General features: G+C 39.8%; 1 protein-coding gene across 2 annotated transcripts in view; it reads left to right on the top strand.

The window, feature by feature from the left end:
• Positions 1-26942, top strand: part of tmem74 (transmembrane protein 74) — a 77477-nt gene that overhangs the window by 35116 nt on the left and 15419 nt on the right. The window contains exon 3 of one of the 2 annotated variants that reach the window (XR_014116809.1): positions 24728-26914. The exons of the other annotated variant lie outside the window; for it this stretch is intronic. The gene's annotated coding sequence lies outside the window, so the exon portion shown is untranslated. Of the gene's footprint in view, positions 1-24727; positions 26915-26942 lie in introns of those variants that run through there. 2 annotated transcript variants of the gene reach the window in all.

The raw sequence follows: 26942 nt of genomic DNA, 5'->3' as shown, positions 1-26942 counted from the left end.
TGCTAATTTAGCAATGCTTACAAGTTAACTGACTGATAGCTTCTTGTAAGTGCCTGCTGGCTGTAACTGTATTTTAGCATTCATTTGTGACATTACTGACTTTCATTAGTCATGCTCGAATGACCACTGTAACATAAAATCATAAGCTAATAGCAAATGCAATTGTGTATTATCTAATGTAAAGGTTGCTGTTTTAATCTTACAATTAAAATGTATTACTAATAATACACTTACATGTGGGTAAAATGTGTATAAATGTCACTTCTGTCCATGGTACACTCTCGATGCAAGAAATGAGCACTGTAATTAATTTATGATGCGTCCACTTACACCCACTTTTGATAGCATATGTTTTAGGGTTCTGTTTCTAACACAATAGAAATCAAATGAAAGAATGAAATTCTTTAGAATTTCCCACTATTTTCTACTACCCTACTGCATAATGCTTGAAACACACATTTTCTAATAACCTCAAATGTAATAATAATATAACATTTTAATAATATCAAGATATTCCTTAATCAACTTACAGCAGGAGCTCAACATTGCTATGTGTTCTGTGAGTGGCTGTGGGAGTGTGGAGCACAGTCCTGACCCCCTTCAGAGAGGACACTGGCACACTTGTACTGGGAGATGACAGCTGTTGACACTGTGTAGCATTGGCACTGACCTTGTCAAACCTCCCTCCACCACCAATCTGTACCAACACACACTGAACTCATTTTGCAATTTTATAAGACACAATAGAAAACCATAGCAATGTGAAAAATACATTTTCAGGCATTACACAATCCTAAAACACTGTTATTCTACAAGGGATTCTTCACCGTAATTCTTTACCTCCTCATATTAAAAAATGGTGTGGAGTATTATTATGTAATTTTACCTGTCTTCAGTTTGTACTACAGGGCAACAAAAAACATTGTGTTGACGTTGTGTTTACTGAACAGCAGCAAGAAGCTTTCCACAGGACAGGCAATGGTTTACGGTAACCGGACTTAACCTCACGGGTCACTCGCTCTGCAATGGCAAGTGTTAGTTTTAATGTCTTGTGATTGCTATGGTCTGTTTATGCATTTCAAACACTTACGCCAAAGCAGCGATTTTCCAGCAAAAACGTAACGGTTTGTGGTGTGGGAAGCTGTGTAGTGATTTCCCAGCTCCCAGGGGACCTCTCTCTGAGCACATGCATATCTGTGGATGATGCTGAGCTGTGCTTGGGTGGACTCCTGGGGCTTTGTCCCTTCATGATTTATGCCTGAGCACTAAAGTATGCTTACTAGCCTGTGGAAAGTTTCCACTCATTGATTTGTAAGGAGAGCACTCTTGCCGCCGTAGCTCCAGGGTCCAGAGCTCAACCTGGCCTGCATTTGCTGCATTTATGTCGGAGTATATTTTTAGTAAGCATGCCCCATGGACAGTTCAGATGGCTGACCAGAGCTTATTTACTGCTCCAGAGTTTATTTATTTATTGTGTTATTGTAATGTAATTTTAATCCTTTTAGCACTTTCACAGGAGTGGAACTATGTAGGACCGCATCAGACTTTAGTGCCCAGCTGCCTGCAGTTTCACAGTTGCTGTTCCACTCTATTTCCTCACAGCATTTGTCATCATGAAGTGGAACACGGGTATTTAAAATTGCCCCTTGTGGATTATGGCTAAACGCTACTCAGTTTTCAGGTTTAAAGCTTCCTGAAGGTTGATGGTTGGAAATCAGCTTAATGCAATCAATCCACAGTTCAAATATTATATGCAACACATCAGCTCTTAGGTAACTTCCTTCTGAAATGATGTTGTAAAGTACTGCACTACAGTATAAATGACCAGTTTGGCTCCATAAATAGAAAATAATACAGTATATAATTCCTAACTATTTTCTAAAGACCTGTTGATGAGGGCAAATTACATTGAGTTATAATAGATATGCCATATCACCATGGGAATTGAGATGAACTACATATTTAAAGCTAGTAATAATATGAAGTAAAAATAATAATATGAAGAAATTTAACTGCATGGTTCCTGTCCTATTCCTGACTTGGAGGAACTCTTTCAGCTTGTTTGCCATTGGACTCACCAAGCAGAAAGGACATCTTTGTTCAGAATCAAGGCCAAAAGTGGAGCTTGCCCATGCCACTGTTTCAGCGCTGGGTAAACGGACTTAGAAGCAAGACATGACAGTTAGCAGGTGAGAATAGTGCACTGCTGGAACACAGGAAGTGGTGAACCATCCTGCCTAAGAAGTTGATGAGTACTAGTCTTTGCACAAGCTCCCTCAGATGTTGAACACATGACTCCATAAATATGCATAACCATTTTGCATTTCATGTTCAGTTTTTGCACTGATATTCCTTTACAATTCATAATTTAAATAAAAACTATCAAAAACCTTTTGAGAATTTTGAATTTGTTATTATTGACATTCAAAATTTTAAATTTGAAAGGAGCTATTCTTTACAAAATTCTCAGCAGTGCAGTGCAGCTAATAAACATCAAAAACTGAACTGATCTAATCCTTACTTTAAAATGAGCTGGCTATAATAAAACATGCAGGGTTTAGGCACTCTGGAAATGCATTTGATCAGTTGCCCCTCCAACAAAACAGCCTCTTCAAATACCAGCCACAGTGCTGTAGACCTATGTTGAAATCTTAATGACTTATTATGTAATGGGTTGCTTTTAATTATTGTAATCCCTATTATAAACACGGGGTGGCAGCATCAGATGTAAAATATAGAAGAGACTTATCTGTAGTGTGCGCCATGTGGTTCTATTTCATGGCACTGTGCGCGCTAAATCAGCGGGTGTTTTTTGTTTTGTTTTGTTTTTTCTTTTTGGAATGTCTGTAGTAACGAGGGGAACCCTGGAGAACATCTTCTCCGTGTTTAAAAAGCATTTACTATGCTTTTTAAAAATTATTTATTATCTAAGTCATATTGATAATCAGCACAATGAGTGAGCTATATAGCGTGAATCAAGTAATAAAATTACTAATTTCACTTCAGCCTTTGTGTACAGTGTTTTATCCTAGTCTTTCCTTTCCTTTCATTGGTCCTAAATGCATACCAGTGCAACAAATGTACTGACAACTTCTGACAGTTAAGTGAACCACCGTTATTTAGAGTTGGCCAGTGTCCATTTTCCATCAAATGAACTCCCAATAGACCAACAGAAAAGCGACTAAATTATTTATTCATGCTGATGGTCCTTCAAGGTTAGAAACCATCCAGGCTGTATACAGATTGCTGTCTCGTCTTTAACATAAAAGATTGTGTTGTTCTCGTCGTACACACACTCCTCTTGTATGCTGTGTTGGCACCTTTGTTGTCTTGTAACGATTAGTTGAGCTGCAATGTCAGTGAGGCTGGTGTGGCTGTGCTGAGCTCTACGTTGGGCTTATCACCCCACCCTTGTCATCACAGTAGTAGATTGCCTACATAGCAGAGAAGGCTGTTTGTGGGAATCACTAGTGAGTGCTCATATCTGGGTTCATTAGTGAGCACTCATATCTGGGCTCACTAGTAAGTGATCATATCTGAGTTCACAAGTTAGTGATCATATCTGGGTTCCTCTCAGATTTCTCAGCTACACAGAGACCTGATGCACTGCATCACTATCACTCTTAACCTTATCCTAGGACTCTACTTCCTGTTCCTTATTATAATAACGAGTGAGAGATAGAAAGGGATGGGTTTGGTAGTGCAAGTGTATGGGTGCGTGCACATACACACACACACACACACACACACACACACACACACACACACATACACACACACAACACTAGTGAGCCTGAGAGGAAGAGAAGGCGATGTGTGTGCTCTGTGCTCAAACATAAAAGCTCTATATGAGAGATAGCAATGAGAGAATGATGCAATTGAGTGACTGCTTCAGGACTGACATCATGAATGAGCTAATGAGTGGAGATTTGTCATAATGGAGCCCTTTTTAATGATGGTCTATTCATAGCCCTGCCCTCAGAGAAGAAATACAATTGGAATCTGGACCTCAGAAAATAAATCCATTTGGAATAAGTAAATCCAAAGACCCTTCTCTACAAGCATCTTTCTGTTTTTCTCTTTTCTCTTATGTTGCCTGGACAGAGCTTGAGTGTGCACTGTGATGTTCTGTTAAAGTTAATGTACCCAGAAATAGATCCAGTTAGCCACTCTGGGGTGATTTGATACTGTCTGTCCACTTGTTGAAGGTCACAGGGGTAAACTGCAGTCTTACCTCACAGAATGTTGACAAAGTCTGTCCTCAACTGTCAGCAAAATGCAGACAGACTGCAGCTTTGAAACTGGTCACTGAACTGAATTTACTGTGCAGTATCAATGTTACTCATTGTATTTCACTTGTGCTACATTAAATGATTAGTCTTTATGATTGCTTGTAACAGAGTGCAAGCTTAGTTTAAATTATATCATATTACTTGTGTTGAATCAATCAATCAGTTCTTAATACAGCGCTTAATGATGATCTTCACACACTGCGCATGGCAGATCAAAGGGATCCAAAGTTTACTTGGAAAGTGATGAGGGAGATTCACAGGTGCACTGGTGTGCTCTTTTTTTCTCCCGTTTGTTTGCTGCAGACACACCTAAAACTAAGAATGAGTCATCGCAGAAAGGGCAGTGGCTGAGGTGGCTACCTCTAACCCTCTTCTAAGATTAATATGCCATTGCCCTGTTTATCAATATAAATAAAAGAAGTCATCCTCACGAGTCCTCTAGGAGAGTTCTTCTTCATCCAATCCTGGGCTCAAGGTTAGCTTGAGGTGTGCCAGGCAGAGAGCTATTGGGTGGATGGCTGGGAGGGAGCTGTCTAAACAAATCTCTGTCTGACAGGTGTCCTCTTTGCCAAGGTTTGTCTGAGGGTGCTGGTGGACAGGGGAGGGGGAGCTGTGAATGAGGATGACGTGATCCCCCGTCTCCCAGCCAATAAATGAGAGTGGCCAGAAAGATCCAGCTCTGTACGTGCTGTCAAATTCAAAGGGCTGTGCCTTAATGTTTTCTTTTAATCAGCCAAATTGCATTATACACTGCTGGCCTAACTCTCCCCACTGTAGCCTGAGCAGAGGAAAGAAGAGAAGAGAAGAGGCTAGAGGTGAAGGGAGAAGTAAAGAGGGGAGATGAGGAGAAGAGAGGAGAGCAGAGGTGACAAAAGAAGAGGAGAAGTGGAGAGAGAGGCAGAGAGGAGAGGAGAAGAGAGGAGAGAGAACAGGGGCAGACAGGTCAAAGTGTTCCCATTCCACTATAGTCAGAACAGTTTGGATGTTGGGTTAAAAAGTTTATTTTAAAGGGTCGTGCATGCCTGAATGTTGGTCAGAAATGTGCTCTCCCTTCCCCCGGGGGGTTGACTCTGCCCTCCACATTGAGTAATGGGTGGCATAAGAGAGACCCAGAGCACTGTACTGAACATGTTCTGTTATGAACTGGAATTGGATGTCTGTCAAGCTACAGAGAGAGGATCCTGCAGCAGGGCAGTCTGCGTTTTGGCCTGCTGCAGAGACAGTTGAGTGAGTGCTGCTGGCAATGCTCATTGTTCACTCTGTGGATCAAAACCAGCATGGTGTTTGGTGGAACACCCCTGCCAATCACAATGACTTCTGGTTTTGATGAGCTTTTTCTCAAGAAAGCTCCCAAAAACATCTGAGTAGAGCTCCCATAACAGTTATAGATGGAAAAACAATTCCGCGTCAGGCGGCAGAGCCTCTGAATCATTGCATTCACGCATGGAGTTTCCACATAAGTTATGTGCGGTTTTCTACCTTGGAAAGAGATGTACAGAAGATTATGAGTTTGTGCTCTTTCAGGATGAGAGAGAGATACACAGAAAGAGAGATCGAGAGAGTGGATGAATAGAGATGGATGGATGTTGCAAATGTGCCTGGGGTGAGAAAATGCAGCACTCTGTAGTTCTTGAAGCCTGTGGCATAACCTGACTGATGCTCTCAGTGTGATATATCAGCAGCAAGATGATGAAGCATGTGTTTCATCCCACAAACGATGCTACGGCAGCCAACGTCACACTCAGCACTCAGCAAAAAGTGGCGGCACACTGGAGAAGAAGCAGAGGAGAGGAGAAACTAAAGGGATGACTTCAGCCACAAAGTCACTTTGACACAGTAAATGAGGAATCAGGTAACGGGATCAGGCTTCATTATGCGACTTCAGGGGAGCTGGCAGGCGGCCAGGTGAGCTGGACGCACAAATGGACATTGATTTTTCAATAAGGGCCCTCAGAGCTGTCAGCAAACCACGCCACACTGATACTCTCCCTGTGGGGAGGAGGCCACCGGTGCCGGGCAGCTGGGTCCGACTGGCAACCACACGCAGCCTCCGTCAGTCCACTGCCTCCCGGCCTCGGCCTGCTATGCTAGCAGGTGTGCACAAGTGAGCAAATGCAAGGACCATAAGAGCCCTGAGAAAGTAATATGTTCATCACTGGGCAGAACATAGACCAGTGGTCAGTCTGTGGGCACAGGCTAGCTTTTGTCTTTCAGGTGAGGGAGGTTATGATCTCCTCTCACTGACAGCACAAGTTCCCCATAGGCTGTACTAAGGGACCCCTTTTCCTAGGCCAGACACATTTAGTGCTCTCCATCCATCAGAACCTCTCCCTGAGCTTTGAGGCCCAGCCTGCACAGACCTGCCTGCCCTGCTGTTGAACCCTGTAATGTTAGCTAGTGCTTCATGAGGACAAAAGAGAGGATGTACAGTATGTCACAAACCCAGAGAAATACACTTTTTTCTTGTGGCATTTTCCATTCTAGGCCAGCATTCCTATTGACCAAATTTAAAATATTATAAAATGTTATTATTTGATAAATATTCTTTCCATTTTCTTTCCAGTCTATAATATTGCAGTGAGACAAATAGATGAGAAGTCAATATTTTCAGTACTGTAAAACGTACAAAACTTAAGTTAGTTACCGTTACACATAATTCTCAGGTTTCAAAGCCATTTTCTGTCACCACTTACAGAGAATGAATATGTATGTTTTGCAAAATAACCACAGCTTTTGACATCTATATTTCTGCTCTCTTGTAAGGTCATCTTTTATATTAAAATGCAATAGAAAATGTGTATGCACACACACAATGCGTGTATCCATGTGTATGAGTGTATGCATGTGTATTTAAACCATTTTTGAAAAAAAAAAGTGTGTGTATCTGTGTGTGTGTGTGTGTGTGTGTGTGTGTGTGTGTGTGTGCGCGCGCATGTGTATTTGTGTGTTTGCAGAGAGGTATGAGTCATCAGGAATGTAATAAAACTAAAGCTAATGCTTACTAAGAGGTCATTACTAATGAAAGTGCACTTGTCAACGACTATGAAGTCATCTCAAGTCAAAATGATATTACCCACTTGTGAGGGGGAAAGTTTGTTTGCTGTACTTTGGAGAATTGTAGAGTTTAGAACTTGTGAGCTTAATAAAGGGACTGTGGGTTATGTCTAAAGCTGGGGATCTTTATTTCTTGGGCTATGGTTAGGATCAGGGTTAGGAAAAACAGAATATCGTGCACCAGCCCCCTCCTCTCTCACTTAGCAAGGGGCAGTTGTGTATATGCCCCTTCCGTCTCCCTCACTGCTTCCTATGCTGTCCAGTCACATTCCAAACATACTTTTTAGGACAACACACAACAGGAAGCATCAATCACCTGATATTTCTCAGCAGCCTGGGGAATGTGCCGTCCCTCTACCATAGTTCCTCTGTGTGTTTGCATTGGCCAGTTAGCCCATTCCGAGTGAACAGCGTGGCAGAGCTAAGGGATGTAAAACCTAATAGTGGCTGATGGGTGAAAAGCAGGCCCTCCTTCTGACACATACAGGTATGCCACTTCTCGTCTAGGAAGCAAGCAGCATAAATGTCAATAGTTTTCAATTCTTAAAACTGCAAACTCACATTAGATATAAAGCCATAAAACAATCACCTGCAGGGATTTGGGACGAATTGACAAAACTGATGTGATGCAAAGTGCAACACTCAGTTCTAGTCAGACAAGGATTTTTTACTACATTGTATTTGAATATGAGATGCAAAGTAGTGTCTCCCTTCTCAACTCCCACTGCTTTCAGTAAAAGTGTAATGGTCATGTTATAAATCACTCTTTGACTTATATTGCATTACTGAATCAAACATATAAATCTAATTTATAAGAGAATGTTGTATCCCTTGTGGTTAAAATGGCCAATACCCCATGCTTTTGGAAGCTGGTCTAAAAACAATGTTTTTTGCAGTGCTAGGTATTCCAGTTCTGTACTACTGATGCTCTCCTGACCTCTCTCAAAGCAGAACTCTATGCATAATTTATTCAGGACTGTGCCCAGGGAGCAGATAGATCAAACCTACTATTTCAAAAGCTATGCAACACAATCTCCTAGAGTGATCTCAGGTCCCGACGCATCAAAAAGCAAAAGGATGCTTTATGTTTTTGATGAGGGCGCACTGGGAATCAGGGAACACTGGGTTCAGGGCAATGGGTATGCGCTTCACCAGATTCTCACACTGTTTTAGCAGGCTGAGGTCTTGGGTGTGCCAACATCAGCAAAGTCTGCCATGGTCTTGTATCTCCAGCAGAACATCCTGCACAGTGTGATGTATGGAAACACATGCAGCCACATTAAATACATTCAGGTAATGATTCATAATGCTCCTGTACTCCACAACTCTGGGACGGCATACAGGATCTGGATCAGGACAGCCACTCAAGCTGGCATGAAGCTTTTGGATGGGGCCCATTTGCCTTATTTCTCACAAATTTCTCAAGCCAATTTGCCCCAGAGCTGTCTATATTCCGCCAGCAATTAAAGCGTTTCTCCCTTTCCCCCACTGCTTTTTCCTGCTTCTCTCTGGCAGGATAGGTGGCCATGTTGGTCAAGTTGTCGTGAGACTTGCATGCCAGAGCTGCCAGTGTTGCTTTGTGGAGGCTGCCATGATTTGCCCAACAAAAAGGAGCAGCAGACGGTGCATAGGGAATGTCTGGGCTGGGTGTGCAGTGAGAGTCATGCAGGACTGTGTGTGCAGGGAGCGTCTGGCCTGAGCGTACAGCGAGGGTCATGCGGGGTGTGCCATTGTTTCTCAAACAGCCATGCTTTTTCTGGCAGCTTCTCCAGGCTGGGATTTTTCCTCTGGGCTGAAGGAGCCGGCCCACTCTATCGAAAGCCTCACCAGGGAGACATGCTGAGGGTAGAATGAAAATAAGAAGCATTTGTGGCCACTAAGGGATGTTGGAGAAGTGAGGGCTAGAGAAAAGGTTTGACTGGTATGGCTGTACAGGGTTCTCCCCACATCACAAATAACTCCCATCTGCATGACAAGCCAAGAAGCAAAAACAGAGAATCGTGCAATGACTGATTTTCTCCATGTATGATGGTGTGCTGTCACTGAAATTGGATTCGAGGACTTTTTAAAATTGTGGGTTCTTTAAAATTGTTTGTGACAAGCAAAGTTGGACAATTGTAACAGAAATATATTGCCATTGTTCATACAAGCTCTAATGATACTTCACCAGGTAGCCAGATACTTCACCTGGCTTTTTGAGGAAAGATTACCCAAGTTAGGGATTAGAAGGGATGTGTCATTACTGAAAACAGTCTCTGTGTAAAAGGTCTATAGGGATTAATCTTACACCAGCAATGAAGAGAACAACATGCATATTCAAGGAACATAATGGGACTATGGGTAACAAATGCATACTGTGTTACAGTACCATTGCTGTATAGACTATTCATGTGAGAATTAATACTAAACAGTAAAAGCTGATTAAATCATAGCTTCCTAAAATTTACCTAGGGAGACCATTTATCATCTGATGATTGCCATAAGGAGTAATAATTTACAGAAAGTAATGAATATATTAAGAGAAGTTTAACTGTCCCTACAGTTAGGTTCTTGCTAGATTTTGACCATATGCAGGTCAGAAACTATTCCTTCCTTATTCTGAGGCCAATAATGCACTGTGCATGGTATTGCTTTCTGAGTTTTAATGTTTGGATTGTGTTTCTCTTTCTCGTGGGAAAGCCTAAGCGCTGAAAAACATAAACGTCCTTGTCTATACCAGAGCTTTTTAATGGACATTTTGAAAGCACTAAAAAACGAGTATGACCTTTGAAAAGTATACATATTTTTGATGAGTGGTATAGCGGAGTTGGACCATAGAGACACACATAAAGGAATGCAGCAGCAGAGTTGTGTGCAATTAGGGAGAAATTAAAAGCTAAGCAATATTGACAGTGCTGAAGCTCACCTGGTACCATGGAGTACTCAGCAGTTAAATGCTGCGAGGGTGCTATGAAAAACATCTGTTTCATCGTCTCCGACTTGCCAGCGCAGGGTGTTGGAGCTGATTGAGTCATGAGAGCTTGATTGTGTTCAGCTTTTATTTGGCAATTGGGCCTGTTTAATGCAAGTTCCTGTAGCTTTAGCTGGCAGACTGGTTGGATTTTTGTTCATTCAGTCATTCCTCACTGCTGTAGCAGACATAAGATGCTTGAAATTCTAACAAACGTCCTAATGAATGGAGAAAGAAATTAGACTTGTAGTAGCTTGAAAAGAATGGGGCTAATTTGTGCTGTAGATGAGCCTCCATAGGATAAGCAACATTAATAAGTTAATATATAATATATAATATAATATAATGTATTGTACAATATTTTGCATTTGTATTTTGGGGTATCGTAAATGCAACATAACACACTGCACTGTGTAAAATGTAAGAGAAAACTAGCATTTCACAATTAAGTTATGGTTGTAGGGCCAAAGGTTTCAGAAACTGCTTAAGTCAGCCTTCCTCATGATAAATCTAGTGTAGGCTCCACCAATAACCCTGCCTCTCTTCTGCCTGACAATTCCCACAGAAGATAGGAAAACTGCCTCTGTGTGTGTATGAATGCTTGTGCGTCCACTACTGCTGCTTTGAAAGGTGCAGCAGGCAAAGGGAATATGAAAGACAGTGTTTCAGGCTCGACAACTTCTGAATATTACATCGGAGCATCAGCTCTTCAACGTTTTCACATGCTGCCCTTGGACTGCAGGAATCTCTGCTCAGTCAGAACTGCCTCATGAGCAGGAGGAGTCACCCAGAAAGCCAAATATTATTGCTTTGCAACCTCCGGGCAGGACTGTGACAGCTAATGTCTTGGCCCTTCCCTGTGTGCAGCACCACCCATTGAAGGGTGGTGGTGGGTATGTGTTGCACCACCCACTGAGGGGTGGTGGTGAGTATGTGTTCTCTCACAGTCCATCTTACTTGCCATCATGCTGAGACAAAGTCATGGGTCACTAGGGGTCTTCAACAGGGCCATGAAAGCCTGCCCTCCTGCTAGAGCAATCTGCCGATTCACATACTTTTCTGACCACTATTTAACTCCCCCTCTGAGCTGTTAATATGCCTAGTATTCCTGCTTGACTTTCCTAATAATGTGAGCCAGCTGGGAAGCAATGGCTGTAGGTGTGGCTAAGCTGATCCCACCATTCTTCCTCTTTGCTGTTTCAGCGCTTAGGACAACCAGTATTCTCTGAACATCAGCATGAAGATGTGCTGATGGTGTTACTAAAGCACCCCCTGTCTCTTATGGTCACCCACTTGATCCATGGTTGCCTAGCAGAGCTTTTAATCAGAATACATGGAGATAAAATGTCCTTGTATAGAGTCTGCTGTGCTGAAGGACTGTGTCGACATGAAACTTCAAAGATGAGGGCCACTTCTGTGCAAATGACTTCTGTGCTCTTGGATCAGTACACCCATAAAACATATTTGCAACCAAGGATAAAAGCCACAGTGGATTAAAAATAGACTGAAATAAATATAGTATGTATTACTGATATATCTTGCTTTGAATACTTGTGCAAGGTTGATTCAATGCTTTGACCTGTGACCACAAGCTTGTAGTGTTAAAGTGTTTATAACCCTTGAACAAACATTATCCTTGTGAGTTAGAGGACAGTTACAATAACTTGCCCAGAATTAAAGGCATTTATTACATCATTTCATAAATCTACATAAGTCCATCCTTAAGAGTGTTATCTGTAGTAGTATACCTTTTCTGATTGTTAGGCATATATGTATGGAAAAACAAAATTTATTCATAACAAATTTATTCATAAGCAGGCTGGTGCATATTTTCTGTAATCCTGGCTTCAAATTTCTTAGCATGTGTGTTATACTTTTTCTATAATCATCCTAACTTTTAAACTGATTTGACTACAAATATATGTTAAGAAGTTGGGAAACTTGTTTTTAATGTAAATGATAAATGGTCTGGTATCGCTCTCTGTGAATGCTCAGTTATGGTACCTGCTGTACATTTACAAATGGAACCAGCATTAAAATATTGATAAATAAGATATAAAAGATATAAAAGATTTTAGCTTTCCATTATCAAAATTTTTCTTCCTATAGCCTATTAACTAAAATAAATCAATTAGGGTAATTTCTATGACATCTTTATGCTTTGTAAAATGTGTATTGATTGATAATGGCTAGACGTATGCCAGGGGTTGGGAGGAGACGCTAAATATAATCACTATCTGAATGATCAGTTTCACTCCAGTCACCTCCCCTTTGGCCATGAGAGAGGAACATTTATCTACAGCAGGCAGTAATAATGTCTCAGACAGTCTCTTGCCATATTTCACTTACACATCAGTGATTATAGCAACATTTCTGCCTTTTAAGAAATAGATGTTGGGTTTTGCCTTCCCTGTTCCTGCTCTTGGCATGTTTTGTAGTTGGACAGTTGGCTGAGATGGGGGTAATGGAAGCATGCAGGGCAGAGATGTCCTGATGCTGGTCATGGATGTCAATACGCAGTAGCGAGCTGAGCTGGTATAATGAGGAAGCTTGTCTGGCTTCTAGGTCAGAGTTGATACTGAGGAGGTGGGACCAGGGCCAGGTCTGGAAGTAAAGCAGGATTAGGGCATAGCAGTCTGAAGGTGACTAATCAATCTGTGTGCCACTTGACAAGGACTGTAAACCAAGATTAAGGACACCCAACGATGATGTAAGACTGATGCTATTGGCATGGTAATCAATGCAATCAAGCTATGAGATAAAAATAAAATTTAACTTCAGATTGCTTCAGTGCCCATCATTTTGTGTTTGTCAATCTGTACACAAAATTGTCTTAAAGCTTTAGTTTATGTGCATCATTTAGTTTTTTTTTTTTATTATTTGACATGAGGTCCTACATATTACACAGTAAAAAAGTATATGATAAAAATGTTTTTGTTGTTTTTACCTTTTTTACATTTAAAAAACCTTTATAATGATCATGTACTTTTACTAACACTGTAGCTAAACATTACATGAAATTGATTTGATATTTATGTGAGATTTACTGTAGGTTTCAGCCCAAAAGTGTCTATGCTGGCCAGGTACCAGACTCTCCCTTGGGATGTTGATGGAAAAACACATTTGCAGCTAGCAGAACATTTTTCCACTCCACAGATTTATCAAAACCTTCACCTTTTACCATTTTTCCTGCTGGCTGTGTCTCAAAATCAGTGGAATATATGCATTCCACGGTTCACTTCAGGCTATGTGAAAACTCGGATGATTTGATGCTGTGCTCACTGCAGGCACCTAAGCAGGCCTGAGCAGCAGGATGAAAAAAAAACAGTGAATATGTCCAAGATCTCTGGAAGAGTTCTGAGGAAGAGGCATGCTCTCTGGGTGATCGCTGCTGCCTATGTCCAAGTCTGTTAAGGCTTGGACAGACCAGCACTCTTCAGTGGTTTTGACTGTGTGCCATGTGAGAAGCCTTCATCTTAAACCCAGGTCAAAATGGCCTTTTACTGACATGATTGGGTATTATGTGTCCCGACCAGCTATAAAGCTATGTATATAAGATTTTACTGAGTTCATAAACCTCTCATGGATATAAGAATTGTCACTTACATTAATTATTAGGTTTAAAAGGCAAAGTCATAAAACTGAAGCTTTCAGGAAAGACTATCTTTATTAAAGCGTTAAACCTGTAAACCACTCACAAGTACACAGATTCTTGATTACAGAGAGTTTTGGATTCAGTATATAACTCTGTAATCAAGTCATGAGAGGCAGTCTTCTTACTTTAGAAGAATAAACAGGTCCTCTAGTGAATGTAGTCAGTATTACAAATGAATATTTCTTGTGCTCTCTGTTACTGAAGAACTTGAATTGTATGAAGGACTTTTAGCAATCATCCCATCATCATCTTCTTTAACATCACTTTAATTTAAAGCACATTTCCTAAAATTATGTTTCATTTTCTTGAAATAATAAACCAAAGCTACAGACTAATAAACACAAAACCTAAACTTCTGTGACTTAATTAAGTTACCTCAAACATATTTTCTCTTACATCTAAATCAAGAAATGGAACATGACAATCCACAAAACACAGACTGTATAAACTGCATATCGGTAAGATTTGTTTAAAACACTACTGTAAAAATCTGCCATAGCTTATTTCAGAACAATCTCTATACTTTTGAACTGCTGCAATCACTATAAATTATGCAGGAGAGCAGGAACAATAAACGGAAACAATTTCAAATTTAAACAATTATGTTTCCTGACTGTACAGAAAACTGATGTTGGTTGAAAAGAAAACAGTCTAGTCAAAAGGAAACCACTGCCAATTAAAAAAAATAATAATTATATATATATATATATGAAAATGTTATTTTTCTTACTATATATATATATATATATAGTAAGAAAAATAACATTTTCACTACTCTTTCCCAACATCCTATTTCTGAGCTGGGTCAGGCCACATAGCTTCATCACACACAATATTAGGCCTGGCAGGGCAGCAGGGGAAGCACCCTCTGCTGTGCCTCATCCACTCTGGATACACTCCCTAAACACTCTGAACACTAATGTGTCCAAGCGCTTCCTCCATAGCCAGCAGAAGATTTTTCCGCTTATCAAGTCACCTCCATGCTGAGAAGAACTCTTCTGTGGAGTTGAGCAATGGGAAATAAGCCAGTCCTAGTTTTTATAGAATCTAAGAATGTCAGAGACTTACAGCAATGTGGTGAAAACTGACATTATCCCAAATAACAACAGAGTCTGAGTGCTGTTGTTATCCTGGGTGAGGGAAGCCAGCAGATGTTCATATTGAGATGGAAGTCATGACTGCTGATGGCAGCACACATCTCCTCTGCATTACACAGGGCTGTCCATCATAGCTCAGTATAAAATTATATTACGTTACTGTACTATAATATGTAGCAGTAAGTGACCAGTTTTCTCATCCAAAGATCCAGATAACAGAAGTGAATTTTGTTGTTTGCTTTATCCAGAATTCTTGATGAATATTCTAAGGAGAGACTAAACTAAAGTAGCATGAGTTTTCTTAGAGAAATGGTTCCTTCCATGGTCTTGTCTATCTATGTTGTACTCTGTTGTACTTTTTCTCTTCCAGTATAATGTGTATTGTTAAATGCATGCGCACACACACACCTGTGGCCATTTGGATTTGTCCTCAGGTTTTGATTTGTATGTGGTCAGTTTTGCATTTTGAGAATCGTGTTCAGGTCCTGCTGACTGCAGTTAATCAGACTGAATGCCAGTGCTTTCCAAAGGAGCAGAGTGAACAGCCTCTGCTTTAGAAAGAGATTTGTGTGTAGTACAAAAGTTTCACCAGATCTGCAATATGTAAAAAGGTAAACAGTCTTTATATTTTTGAGACGTGAATATTCTTTTGGTAGCAGGTTTGGCATGTTTTGCTCACAGAACCAGTTAAGGGAGGTAAGTGATTGATAAAACTGTAAAGCTTTCCAGTCTAAGGCAAAGAATAGTTTGTCCTGATTCTCATTTTCTTTTTTCTAGATTCACATTTCATCTTTTTTTAAATCAATGAAATGCATAACACCTGTTTCACTGATTTTCTCTCATACCTTTGTCAACATGGGAATAGTGAATGGCAGAAAAGCAAAGCAATTAAAAAATCTGGGCTTTACACACATAAGGAATTAAGCAGATATCTATGATAGCACAGAGAGTCATTTATCTCCATTGTGGTATAGTCAAGAACTGGAGGCCTTATTGGTATTCAACTGTAACCCAGTATGTGTCATGCTCTTCTGGGCTGCCAAAACTATCATTACCTCTGTGCACACGAACAGTGCCTTCAACATGTGATGGATGGCAGATTAGAACATGCTCTCTCAAATTGCAAGGCAATCCCATCCAAACAGACTGAGTCTGAAATCATGGGCATCTATTTAGGGTGTCTGGGAAATACTCACTGTCAGATATCGGTATTTCAAGGATCAGTCAATTGGAGCCATACAAATCAATTAATTGCTGAATACGTTGACTGATATATGTGGACATATTGGTTAATGACTTCTTTGCACTTTTGGTTGTTGTGTATTTTCAGTACAGTAGTCCTAGTACAACTGTGTACTATGTCAAATGACCTCGTGAAATATGTCTCCTATATATATATATCCTTGTAATGATGCATTATATATATATATATATATATCCTTCTATTGATGCATTATGTCTGCAGAAGATGATGTTTTGGTACATAAATACATCATTACAGAAAAGCTGATACATATGCCATCTCTGTGGCATCATGTTAAAGTGCTAACAGTCACTTACACTCTACTTCACAGGACTGGATGTATTTAAACTACTTCTTTAAACCTCTGTCAGGTGTGAGTAGCCCTGAAACAGAGAGTTAAAAATGGGAAGTAAACAAAGGTCAGCTTTTTGGTAGGCTTTCAAAGGCCTGCAAAGGTCTGTGGTAAGTTTTAAAGTAGTGTGCAGTGACTTAGGAAAAGATCAGGAAAATATTAGGAAAAGGTAACGGTGATGTATCTTTTTTTTTCAGAAAAGATTAGTCCTACAACTCATATACCCTGTGCTATTCAAACAAAGCGTAACTGAAACCACTCTAAACATGTTATGTAATCAGTAAAAAATAAATAAATACACCTCTCATTGTGTCAGTGGTCTTTTGATTTGCTGTAAGTATTTAAGCAGTACTGGCCACCACATAATATGATTTAATTCACTTTCAGAGTAAACTGTATAACAGATGTTGACTTTTTAAACCTCTCTTTTACACAACTGTCCACCATAATCTTTAATTGTAAACACTTCCCTCTAGTAGCTGAGAGATGGGGACCAGAGGGCAGAAAGAGAGAAAGAGAGAACGAGAGAGAGAGAGAGAGAGAGAGAGAGAGAGAGAGAGAGAGAGAGAGAGAGAGAGAGAGAGAGAGAGGAAAGAGTGGATGGCTTTGAATCATCAGAGGAAGGGTCACGAAGAGGGACAAAGACAGATGGAGGAAAAGTAACAAATGCAGGAGATGGAGGATGAAGAGTGAATGTGATGGGCGTAAAACACACACATATATTCCCAGGCTGCTCGTGGCTGACTTTTTTCCGTGCCTGAGGCCATGTGTCCTGAGCTTCACGCTCTCTCACCTCCCATCTGTACTGTCTCGAGAGTACTGCCATCCCATTTAGCAACTCTGCAGCTCTCTCAGAGCGCCAGCAACTCCCCAGGAGCCAGAGCTGACCCTAAGACCCCTGCCCGCCTCCCACCGATCCCTTACTCAATGTATGCACGATTCACCAATTACGTACACATCAAAGTGTGCTTTAGGCATGGGAGAAGTTGTGACAGAAAAACATCTGAGGGAAATTCTGCTGGTGAAAACTTTGGGTAGACACACTTGAAGTTCATATTTGTTTTTTAATGGTATAATCCGTTATGTCAGTTGTCAATTATTTGATTATGATTTGTGTTTTCATATAAGCAAGTAAACTTTCTCACAAATATTAAAGAAAAAATATTTACTTATTTTATATATTTTATATGGAATTACTATAAACTTATGACAGTACATGTATAGGCTAAATACATGTTACATAACAATCATACTATCACCATATCATCACTTACTGTAATGACAGGGCAAACACCCCATTACCACAACATTTTTAATGTAACTGCAACAGGTTCTCTTCTGTCACTTTGTTGTTGAGATCCTTATATGCACTTAAAAGCGAGCCATATAGGCCACCCACTCCTTAGCAAAGAAATGTATTTTCTTTTTATGTAATTTATACATGTCTTTAAAGATGGTGCTATAGTGAATTTAGAATTCAGTAGAGCAGTTAGTTGAGAAGTTAGGTATAGCTTCAGCTTGCATCCTTCAGATAAAATAACCCAGGGGAACCTCAATAGTGATGGTTGGCTCCCCATACTCTGTATTTGTGTGTAAGCGCCCTTCAGCAAAGTCAACTATATGCTACTCTAGTTACAGTGAACAACTGTTGGAAAGATCCATCAGTCTGACTGTTTGTTGAATTGACTCCTGAATTCCTAAAGTTTTTTAAACATTTGAAGCACCATTAACTTATTAGCTATCACCCTTCTCATGACCTTGTTTTCTTATTAATTTATTCTTAGCTGCGGGTTCCCTCTCAAATACTGGCATGTCTAACCTGATTAAGATCTAGACTTATTGTTTACTTTATTCATGAAGTCATTTAAACAAATGTACAACATATTAATTTATAGATGGTAATTGAAGCTTTAATTTTTTTCTGCTCTAAACATACCACTTTTAAGAATACATTGTGGTTTCCAAGGTTAGCTTGTTTCATTGTACCTAATATCTAGTGGTAATCCCATGGCAGCCATAAAGCTTCTGGTTTCTGAAAACCAGGGGAATTCTTTTCCTCTCTGTATTAAGCTATCATGGCAATTTGAAGCTGCTGAGAGCAGATTAATAGAATTCAGAGTGTGTTTAATCACACCAATTAATCATGTCACTTTGGTCAGGGTGTGACTCTCACGTGCTTAGGATGTATAATTAGACATCAAAGGTCCTTGCAGTCATAGAGAGCCTAAGTTAACAGATGTTAACTGTTGCTTTGAGATTGTGGAAACTACAATTCTTCTGTAGCATGCATTACCATGGAGAACCAAGCGTAAAAAATAGCAATGTGAAAAATGCTGGTGCTTGATGTGTCTGAGGTGAAAAATGGCTGTGCCTCCATGATATTTTGGTTTATGGAGCTGAGCTCATTACACTTGACTGACTGTGTTTCACAGAGTCAGGCTAATCGCTTGATATTACCCTGCCACACATCACAGGCTTGGGCTTCCTAAAAGTAGCAGAGCCTGACCCTCTTCCCACTCTCACACCAGCAGGCACTGAAACAGACCAAGTCCACAAAATGCTCTGGCACATTTACGGCATGCAGCTGACACTTTTATCCAAAGCAACTTACAATTATGACTGAGTACAACTTGAGCAAATGAGAGTTAAGGGCCTTGCCCAGGGGCCCAACAGTAGCCACTTAGCAATGGTGGGGCTTGAACCAGCAACCATTCAATTGCAAGTCAAGTACCTGAGCTACCACTGCCACTGTATGGTGTACAGTCTGCATACACAAGAACCCAAGTTTCTGCTTTCGGTCTTTAAACCTTTATTAAAATGAAAAATTTGAAGGAGCGCTGTTCTATGCAAGTCAGCTATATACTGAAGACAGAGGCTTACTGGGTCTCTAACCGGTCTTTGCCTTTGTTCCAGCAAAATGGAAAATGACTCCAATTTTGTAAAAAGGTTTTTAGTAGTAGTCACATCTTACCCTTGCTGTTTTTCTTGGCTAATAACACAGCAATAAACATGTCTGTGGATAAGCATTCACTAAAGTATAAGACTTTGGGCAATATAAGCTCTCCTATCATTCACAAAAATCTTGCAGTCAGGTAGACAGGGACTTAATTTCCCTCAAAAATAATTACTTAACATACACAGGCTTGTTGTTACTTGTTGTGCATTTACTACTGTATGCACTGTATGCTTTGACATTTTATTGAGTTTGAGAGACACTTAAATAACTCATTTAGGCATCACACATTAAATGTTCAGATACAAACAAGACATTAAACCTGTAGGTATATGTATTAATTTGACAACTAGCATTGGTAACTAGTTGTAATCAAAATAATGCAAGCACAAAACTAGAATGAAAACAACAGAAATGCACATCTGCTAAGGTAGTTCAGATGATTTGTCAGGTTCCAGCTGAAGTTATACAGGAAAGCCTTAGCATAACGTTTTCCTGTATATTTAAGTATGATGCAGTCCCTCAGCAGGTTATATGCATCTGGGCTCTGTCCAACATCCAACCACCTGAGTGGACCATGCGTATGAATGTATATGACATGGTAGTGGTCAGGTTATTATTCAGTTATTTCTTTTTAGCATAAGGCAAAGTTTTTTATTCTAATTTGACATTACCACCATATACTTGCTTTTTATTGGTGTTTGTAATGCAGTTCCATCAATATTTATGTATAAAATCTTTGTCATTTGAATCTGCTGCTAGAACCAGAAGATAATTTATAAATGAATGTCATTCAGGTATTTAAATACTTCAAGAAGAACCTTTTATTTCCACTGCGAGGACAATTAAGGGTTCCACAAGGCATGTACAATAACTGCATGAGGCATATACAAAATAATATTAGTAAAGTAATAAAAAAGAGCACTTTTATAAGATGACTAGAGAATATTCATGATCTTTTGTCATTAATTAATTTTCCATTTAAGTACAAATTGAGTTGTTTTTTTTGTTTGTTTGTTTATTTGTTTCATTATTGGTACCAGTTTATTTTGTTTATTAAATTTATAACATTTTTGCAATTAATCTTTTTTCCCATTTTAAAGCTTAAAGGTTTATTAAGACACTAAAGGATTCAATTATTTTACTAACATTTACCTTTCATGCCAACAATGTAAAAAAGACTAGTTACTCATAGCCTTATGATCTTCTGATTTCTATGATGTGTAACAACAGTCTGCAGTATTGAAAGCACTTAAGACTGTGTGAGTAGATGGATTACGATCACTCTTTCAAATTAAGACAAAACAAAGCATTGCAATGCATTTATGGAGAATACCTTCCAAAAAGTCAATAAATTATGTTTTTCTTCTTCCTTAAAAAAGTGATTTGGTAAGCAGCTAGCATTCTTTGGATATGCTTTGGCACTTCTCAAGTTTTTTTTTTTTCCTGTTTATCCAACACACTTATTCAGCTGGGGCTTTTCGCTCTGCAGATCCTTATGAAAACAATTATTGCTAGAGTCCAGAAAATGCCTAAATTGCAAAACTACGAGGCAGTGAGGGAGAAACTGGGCATGTCTCTGTAAGACAGTATTTAGCCCAGCTGAGGGGTAATTGTGACAGTAATTTCTGCAGTTGGCCACGTGTTGCTGATGACTCTGGAGGGAGACAGAGACTGAGTGGAACCCATCACCATTACCTTGGTTTTTTTGCGGCCACCCTGCTGCCATTTCTCTTTTCCCACAAACAGATGGTAGCCTCCAACACTCGCCAACTATTTAGGGAGAGGAAAAGCCACAGCATGTTCTCTGCACCCATATTTTAGCATTAATCTGTTGAGCTCACAGCTCCACGGAAACATCGCCTGGCTCCTTCCTCTGCAACCTCATTGCTCCATGCAAGATGAAGAATGAATAAGGAAACCAAGAACAGGGCATAACAGATTCAGGACTGAATACAGGAGTATAATAAAACAGTTGCTCTTCAAAAGTGATGGAAATTAGAGGTGAAAAAACCCATAAGTATAACTTTGGTGGTATTACATAAACATAAAAGCTGCAACTGCTGAGGAGGTGCTACCTGTTCACGATGTCATGTTGGGTCAAGTCACACCAGAGAACCTCTACCTTGGCATATGCTAAAACATGCCTGCAAATGAAGCCCTGCAAACGAAGCCCTGAAAACTCAGTGAACATGCAGAGTCAACGTGACCGGGCTATCACCCTGAATTGCCCCACAGATGTGCAGGAGAATCTGCCTCAGGGATAGGAATGAAAACGAGAGGGAGAGAATGAGCGAGGGTTGTTTAGATCATATCTTTGGGTTTTTTTAAACCTTTCCATGTCTCTATTATACTTTTTTTTTTTAAATTAGCAGCGACCAATTAACTACAATTCTGTGGACAGACTGAACCTCTTCCACAAGGAAAACTAAACAGTCTACTGGTAAATCAAACCATGCACATTCACAGTTATCTTCTGCACATGTGGAGGCCATCAATAATGCTGCTGTTAGTTTAAGTGCTGAAAAGAACGCACACGCATGCACACACACATCCACCCACACACGAGCGCACAAAAAGGGTAACGCCACAATAAACAATATTTCTAGCCAAGGAAGCAGGATGATGTCAAGGTAACTTGTTCAGAGACCGAGCACGTGCTGCTATACCATAGTTTAAAAAGTGTGTGTTGTCAAGAAACTTGTTCACGAGGTATCAAAACCTATGAGCGGAAATGTCAACATCAAAGAAGTGAAATGTGGAGGAATTCCTGTCACCCCCAACTAACTGCTATCAGGAACTGTCTGGCACACATCTAAGACTCCTTTGTGCATGACCTGAAAGACTGTATTGTTATGAAAGAAGCAATTGGGAGAGAAAGGAACTGGTTGTGAAGAGGAGCACAGAGCTCATGTGTGAAACAACGCAAATCGGATCCCCTCAGCAGAGCTGAACATGCTGCAACATGCTGAACACCATTCACAAAACCCAGTGCCATCAAGCCTTTAGCAAGACACAGCACTCGCAAGCCCCTTCGCACCCAATCCCCATCTTAGAACTATCCTTTGGGTATAAGATATCTCTCTGTGGTTATCAGCAATGTTCACCCAGGAAGCTCAAGCAGTGAACAGCAGTGAACATTTTTTTTCTCCAGATCTCGTACCTTGAGTGGGGTCAGCTGCACGCCTTCAGGCCGAGAAGATGATCCGCATGGGGATTTGTGGTTTCAGAGGACTGGTGTGGAAAAACAACGGTGTAATGAGACCAGGAGTGCATGTCTCCCTCCCCTCTTATAATCTGACATGTTGTGTAATGTCACAAAGAGAGCAGAGGGGATACTGGGCAATTGGTGGACATCAGACTGTCATTGTGCATAAGGCCTGAAAGGCCATTGTTAAAGACTTCAACAGAAAATATTAAAGATGACAGAAGAGCAAGTAAAAATATATTGTTTTTCTTCAGAGAATCTGAGCACATTTTGAATTTGACCAATCAATTCACTTACTCAGCTTCAGCATTTAGTGTACATTTATTACATGTATAGTAATTCATTTGTAATTGAAACGCACAATTGAAAATTCAAAAAACCATTGGTGCCTGTCTATAACCATCTATCTTAATTCAAAAAACAGAACATGACCAAATAAAGTTCTGTTCTAAGGATGGATCAAGAACCCACAACTGGAAATAAATGGTTCATTTTATAGCAGATAAAAATAAATTATATTGTTCCTTTTAACAAAACTTTATTATTTTTAACATTAATTTTTTAAATGACATTTGTCTGCATATATCCGAGGTGAAATCCAAATCATCAGAGGTTGAATCAGCTCCTAACCAAACTCAAAACCAAAATGTATTCTTGAATTTTTATTACCATCACATAACAATATGACTTAAATTGCTGTCTTTTAGTGGTTAGACCTCACTATGTCATTTGTAATTCTGGGTTGTACGTTTTGCAAGTCAAGTGTTTTAGTTTGGCCTAATACATGTTTAATGAGTGAAATAATGACATTACAACTGACCCTTTTAAGCACATGATTTACCAAAAGACATTATCTATAAATATGTAATTACAATACTAAAATCTGAGCAGTACTGCCTCACTTAAAAATGATAATATAAAGGAAAAAAATATTTAATCTTATTTAACATCACATATCTATCATATAGATTAACATATAAAAATAAAAAATCTCTATTTAAAAGAAATATTGGACATTATATACGTTTTAGGTTGGCATTTTTGGAGCAATGCATCTCTGCATACCCGCGAACATAAAACCTCTTCTGGTAGTAGCCATTTAAAATCAGTTATGTCTGGAAATAGCCATTTTACCCAGTAGTTAATATGCTTTGGTATTGCATAAATGCTTAAGACAGTTGGGTAAACAGCGGTAAAGTCACAAGACAGCCTTCTGTTCAACAGTGCTTGGGCTGTTTTTCATGGCAGGAACTGTTCTTGGAGGATCATTACTTGCAAAAACACAATGTTCCAGGAAAAAGTCTGAAAGAGTATAAAACAGTCCAAATGACAATGAAATATCATTAAACCTATCTTAACATTCTATTCATGGAATGAACTGGAAACAAGGTCAGAAGTTGTTCATTTAATGATAAACCTGTATTACATAACGCAAACATATGTATGGGTTTCTGCTTTTATGAAACATTAGGTAATGTAGCATTAGGTCAGGTTGCAAATAGTAAATTAAGACGAAAGATCCACTTCACAGCTGCTTAAAAGATAGGAAGATATTCCAACCATTTTATTGGAAATTGCAATTGGGATTTCTATGCCACAATCAGATAGAGAGAGAAAGAGCACAAGGCAGAGCAGAGTGGAACTGCAGTGTTCTTGGAACATCTTTCCTGACATTGCTGACAACATGATACTTGACCGCTACACTAGCAAAGTCCAATCCAGACACTGGATGCAACCCTGTTTTTCCATGGAGTCACAAATGTTTACATTTTCAGTACTGAAAATGGCTTAAAATATCTTATTTCTTTGTATAAACCTGGACTTTGTAAAAATATTGTTTGTGAGGGGTTCAAATATCAAATGTATTCATATCTATGTACAAACACACTTTATTGCAAGTAAATCCTTGTTCTTCATTTACAGAAAGGAAGCAGCTACAGAAAAAGTACGACAAAAAGATTTAAATCACTGCACACTGATTGGGTCAGGTCAGGATTAACAAATCTATGATCAAGAATTCTGGATCCATTCCTAATGCAGACAGAGAAGAATGCATCTCTCCTCAACACCATTTACTCTGTCCTCTCCTTGGAAATTTCTACACGCCAGTTCCAACAGCCCTGCATCTTTTACTGGGTTTCTTTCTTGTGGAAAAAAAAGCTGCTTAGATCAAAGTGTCTGCACTGGACCCCACACTCCAGCTGTCTCCCACTCTTATTGTAAAAGCTGGTGGATGTGGTGATGAGATGTGGACTAGTCATGATTAATATCGCTGTTAAGTCTTCACTTGGGAAGGATCCACAGAAGCTTAAATATATAATACATAGTAGATATCCAGTGTCTCCTACCAGCTCAGTGTCACCTGCTTTCTATTAATTTATTTTGCTTTTGGGATAAGGCCATACAAGTTTCTGATGTAAAGCAGCAGTATGGAGGTTTGTCCATTATATAGTTCTACTGGAAAGCAACTAAGCTGCAGATAAACAAAGCTCCTGAAAGACTCAGCTGTGATCCTGCTACTGGCCCAACCAAAGCCCTGACACAAGATAACACACAGGGCCTGTGTTGTCTTCCACACAATGCACCTATGCCTATTCATTTACACTAATTCACCTTAGACAGTCAGACACACAAGACATGATGCATGGTAAAATATATAAAAGACAATCTTTGTTGTGCATTTTGAGTCATTTTTCATTTTGTCAAAAGCTGGGAAAACACTAGGAACTTCAGGATTAAGAGATAAAACACGCAGACAGACCCATTAAGTAGCTTTAAAATGTTTTTATTTTCTACCTTGTTAGAATACTACATTCCTGAGCTTTCTACCCCGATCTTAAGTTACCTTAACATCCCAATATAAATGACTGACTACTGTGCAAATGGTCCGCCACTCTGACCCACTTCAGAATTGCAACTAAGGTTAATGTGTTTCAAAGTATAGTATGAACTCTGGTATTTCTCAGAAAACAGAAATAAGAGGAAAAACCACCCTCCTGTCTACAGATGGCACTATTGCATTATCTTGGGGCACATTTAGTGTCTTGAATTTATCATTCACACATCAAAGTGATTGACATGTTCCTTTTCAAACCACTTACAAGTATTTAATAACCTTTACAACAGAGACGATTTACTTCTTCATTCCCTGGTTGCCTGGGAGACTGGGTCCACATGTAAATGATATTCCCCCTCAAATCAAACATCCTTGATGGCTCTTCAAAAGACGTGCTTCAGTTCAGTGGTTCCCGTAAAAATAACCGCTGTCAGTCTCCCCTCAAAGGTCCCTTGGCTTTCATTGGCTTCAGCAGTTTGGAACGCAGAATAAAACGCAGACACATCCACTGACCAAGGTATTAAAACGGATGAGTATATGGGTTTCACTGCTTCTACTTTGAGCTCTTGACCCCTTTACAACTCTGGCTCATTGCACAACAACAACAACAACAAAAAAAAAAAAAAAAAAAAGAGTGAGCAAGCGAGGCCATAAAATCCGCGCTCAACTTTTCCGCCAGCCTGTGTAAAAATATGAGACAATTTCCACAACTTAATAAAAAAAAAAAAGAGATGGAAGTAGCAGTTGATCCTGCACGGGTGAGTGAGAAAATAAGACGCTCGTTTAGCCCTGACACGATTCAGCAATTACCAAACTAGTGCAGTAGGAAAGCAGACCTGCTTTTCACAACACCTCTACTGCTGGCTGGACCCAGAGAAAGCTCTGCCTGGTTCACGGGCAGTCCTTGCATTGGATGTCTTTGTTTTAATTATTGGCAGTGAAGCTCCAGCGGGACAGCCGCTCGGCAGGGCATTCTTTAATGGACATTTGTGAGCCTCCTAAGTGATCCAGCAGTTCCCTACACACTGCCTGCAGGCTAGAGCATGGCTGTAGCCCTCTCGCTTGTTCAGAAAGAGTTAGCCGAGGTGGAATTACATGAGAACAGCAGTGACGTTTATTCTACTTCATTATCGCCATCGCAGCAGCGTGAGGGTGGTCTGATATGAAGAGTTTGGAGCAGCTAGCTCTGGGTCCAGGCTCCTAACCGCTGTGGTCCTCACTGTGTGGAAAGGAGTTGATCTGCCAGACATGGGGAGCAGTTGGTCAATTGAAAATGACTTGCCAAACATCTCCTAAAAGGAG

Source organism: Electrophorus electricus, chromosome 14, assembly GCF_041902795.1.
Source record: "Electrophorus electricus isolate QZ-2024a chromosome 14, ASM4190279v1, whole genome shotgun sequence".
In the NCBI taxonomy this organism is placed as follows: domain Eukaryota; kingdom Metazoa; phylum Chordata; class Actinopteri; order Gymnotiformes; family Gymnotidae; genus Electrophorus; species Electrophorus electricus.
This window is presented reverse-complemented; position numbering and strand designations above follow the sequence as displayed.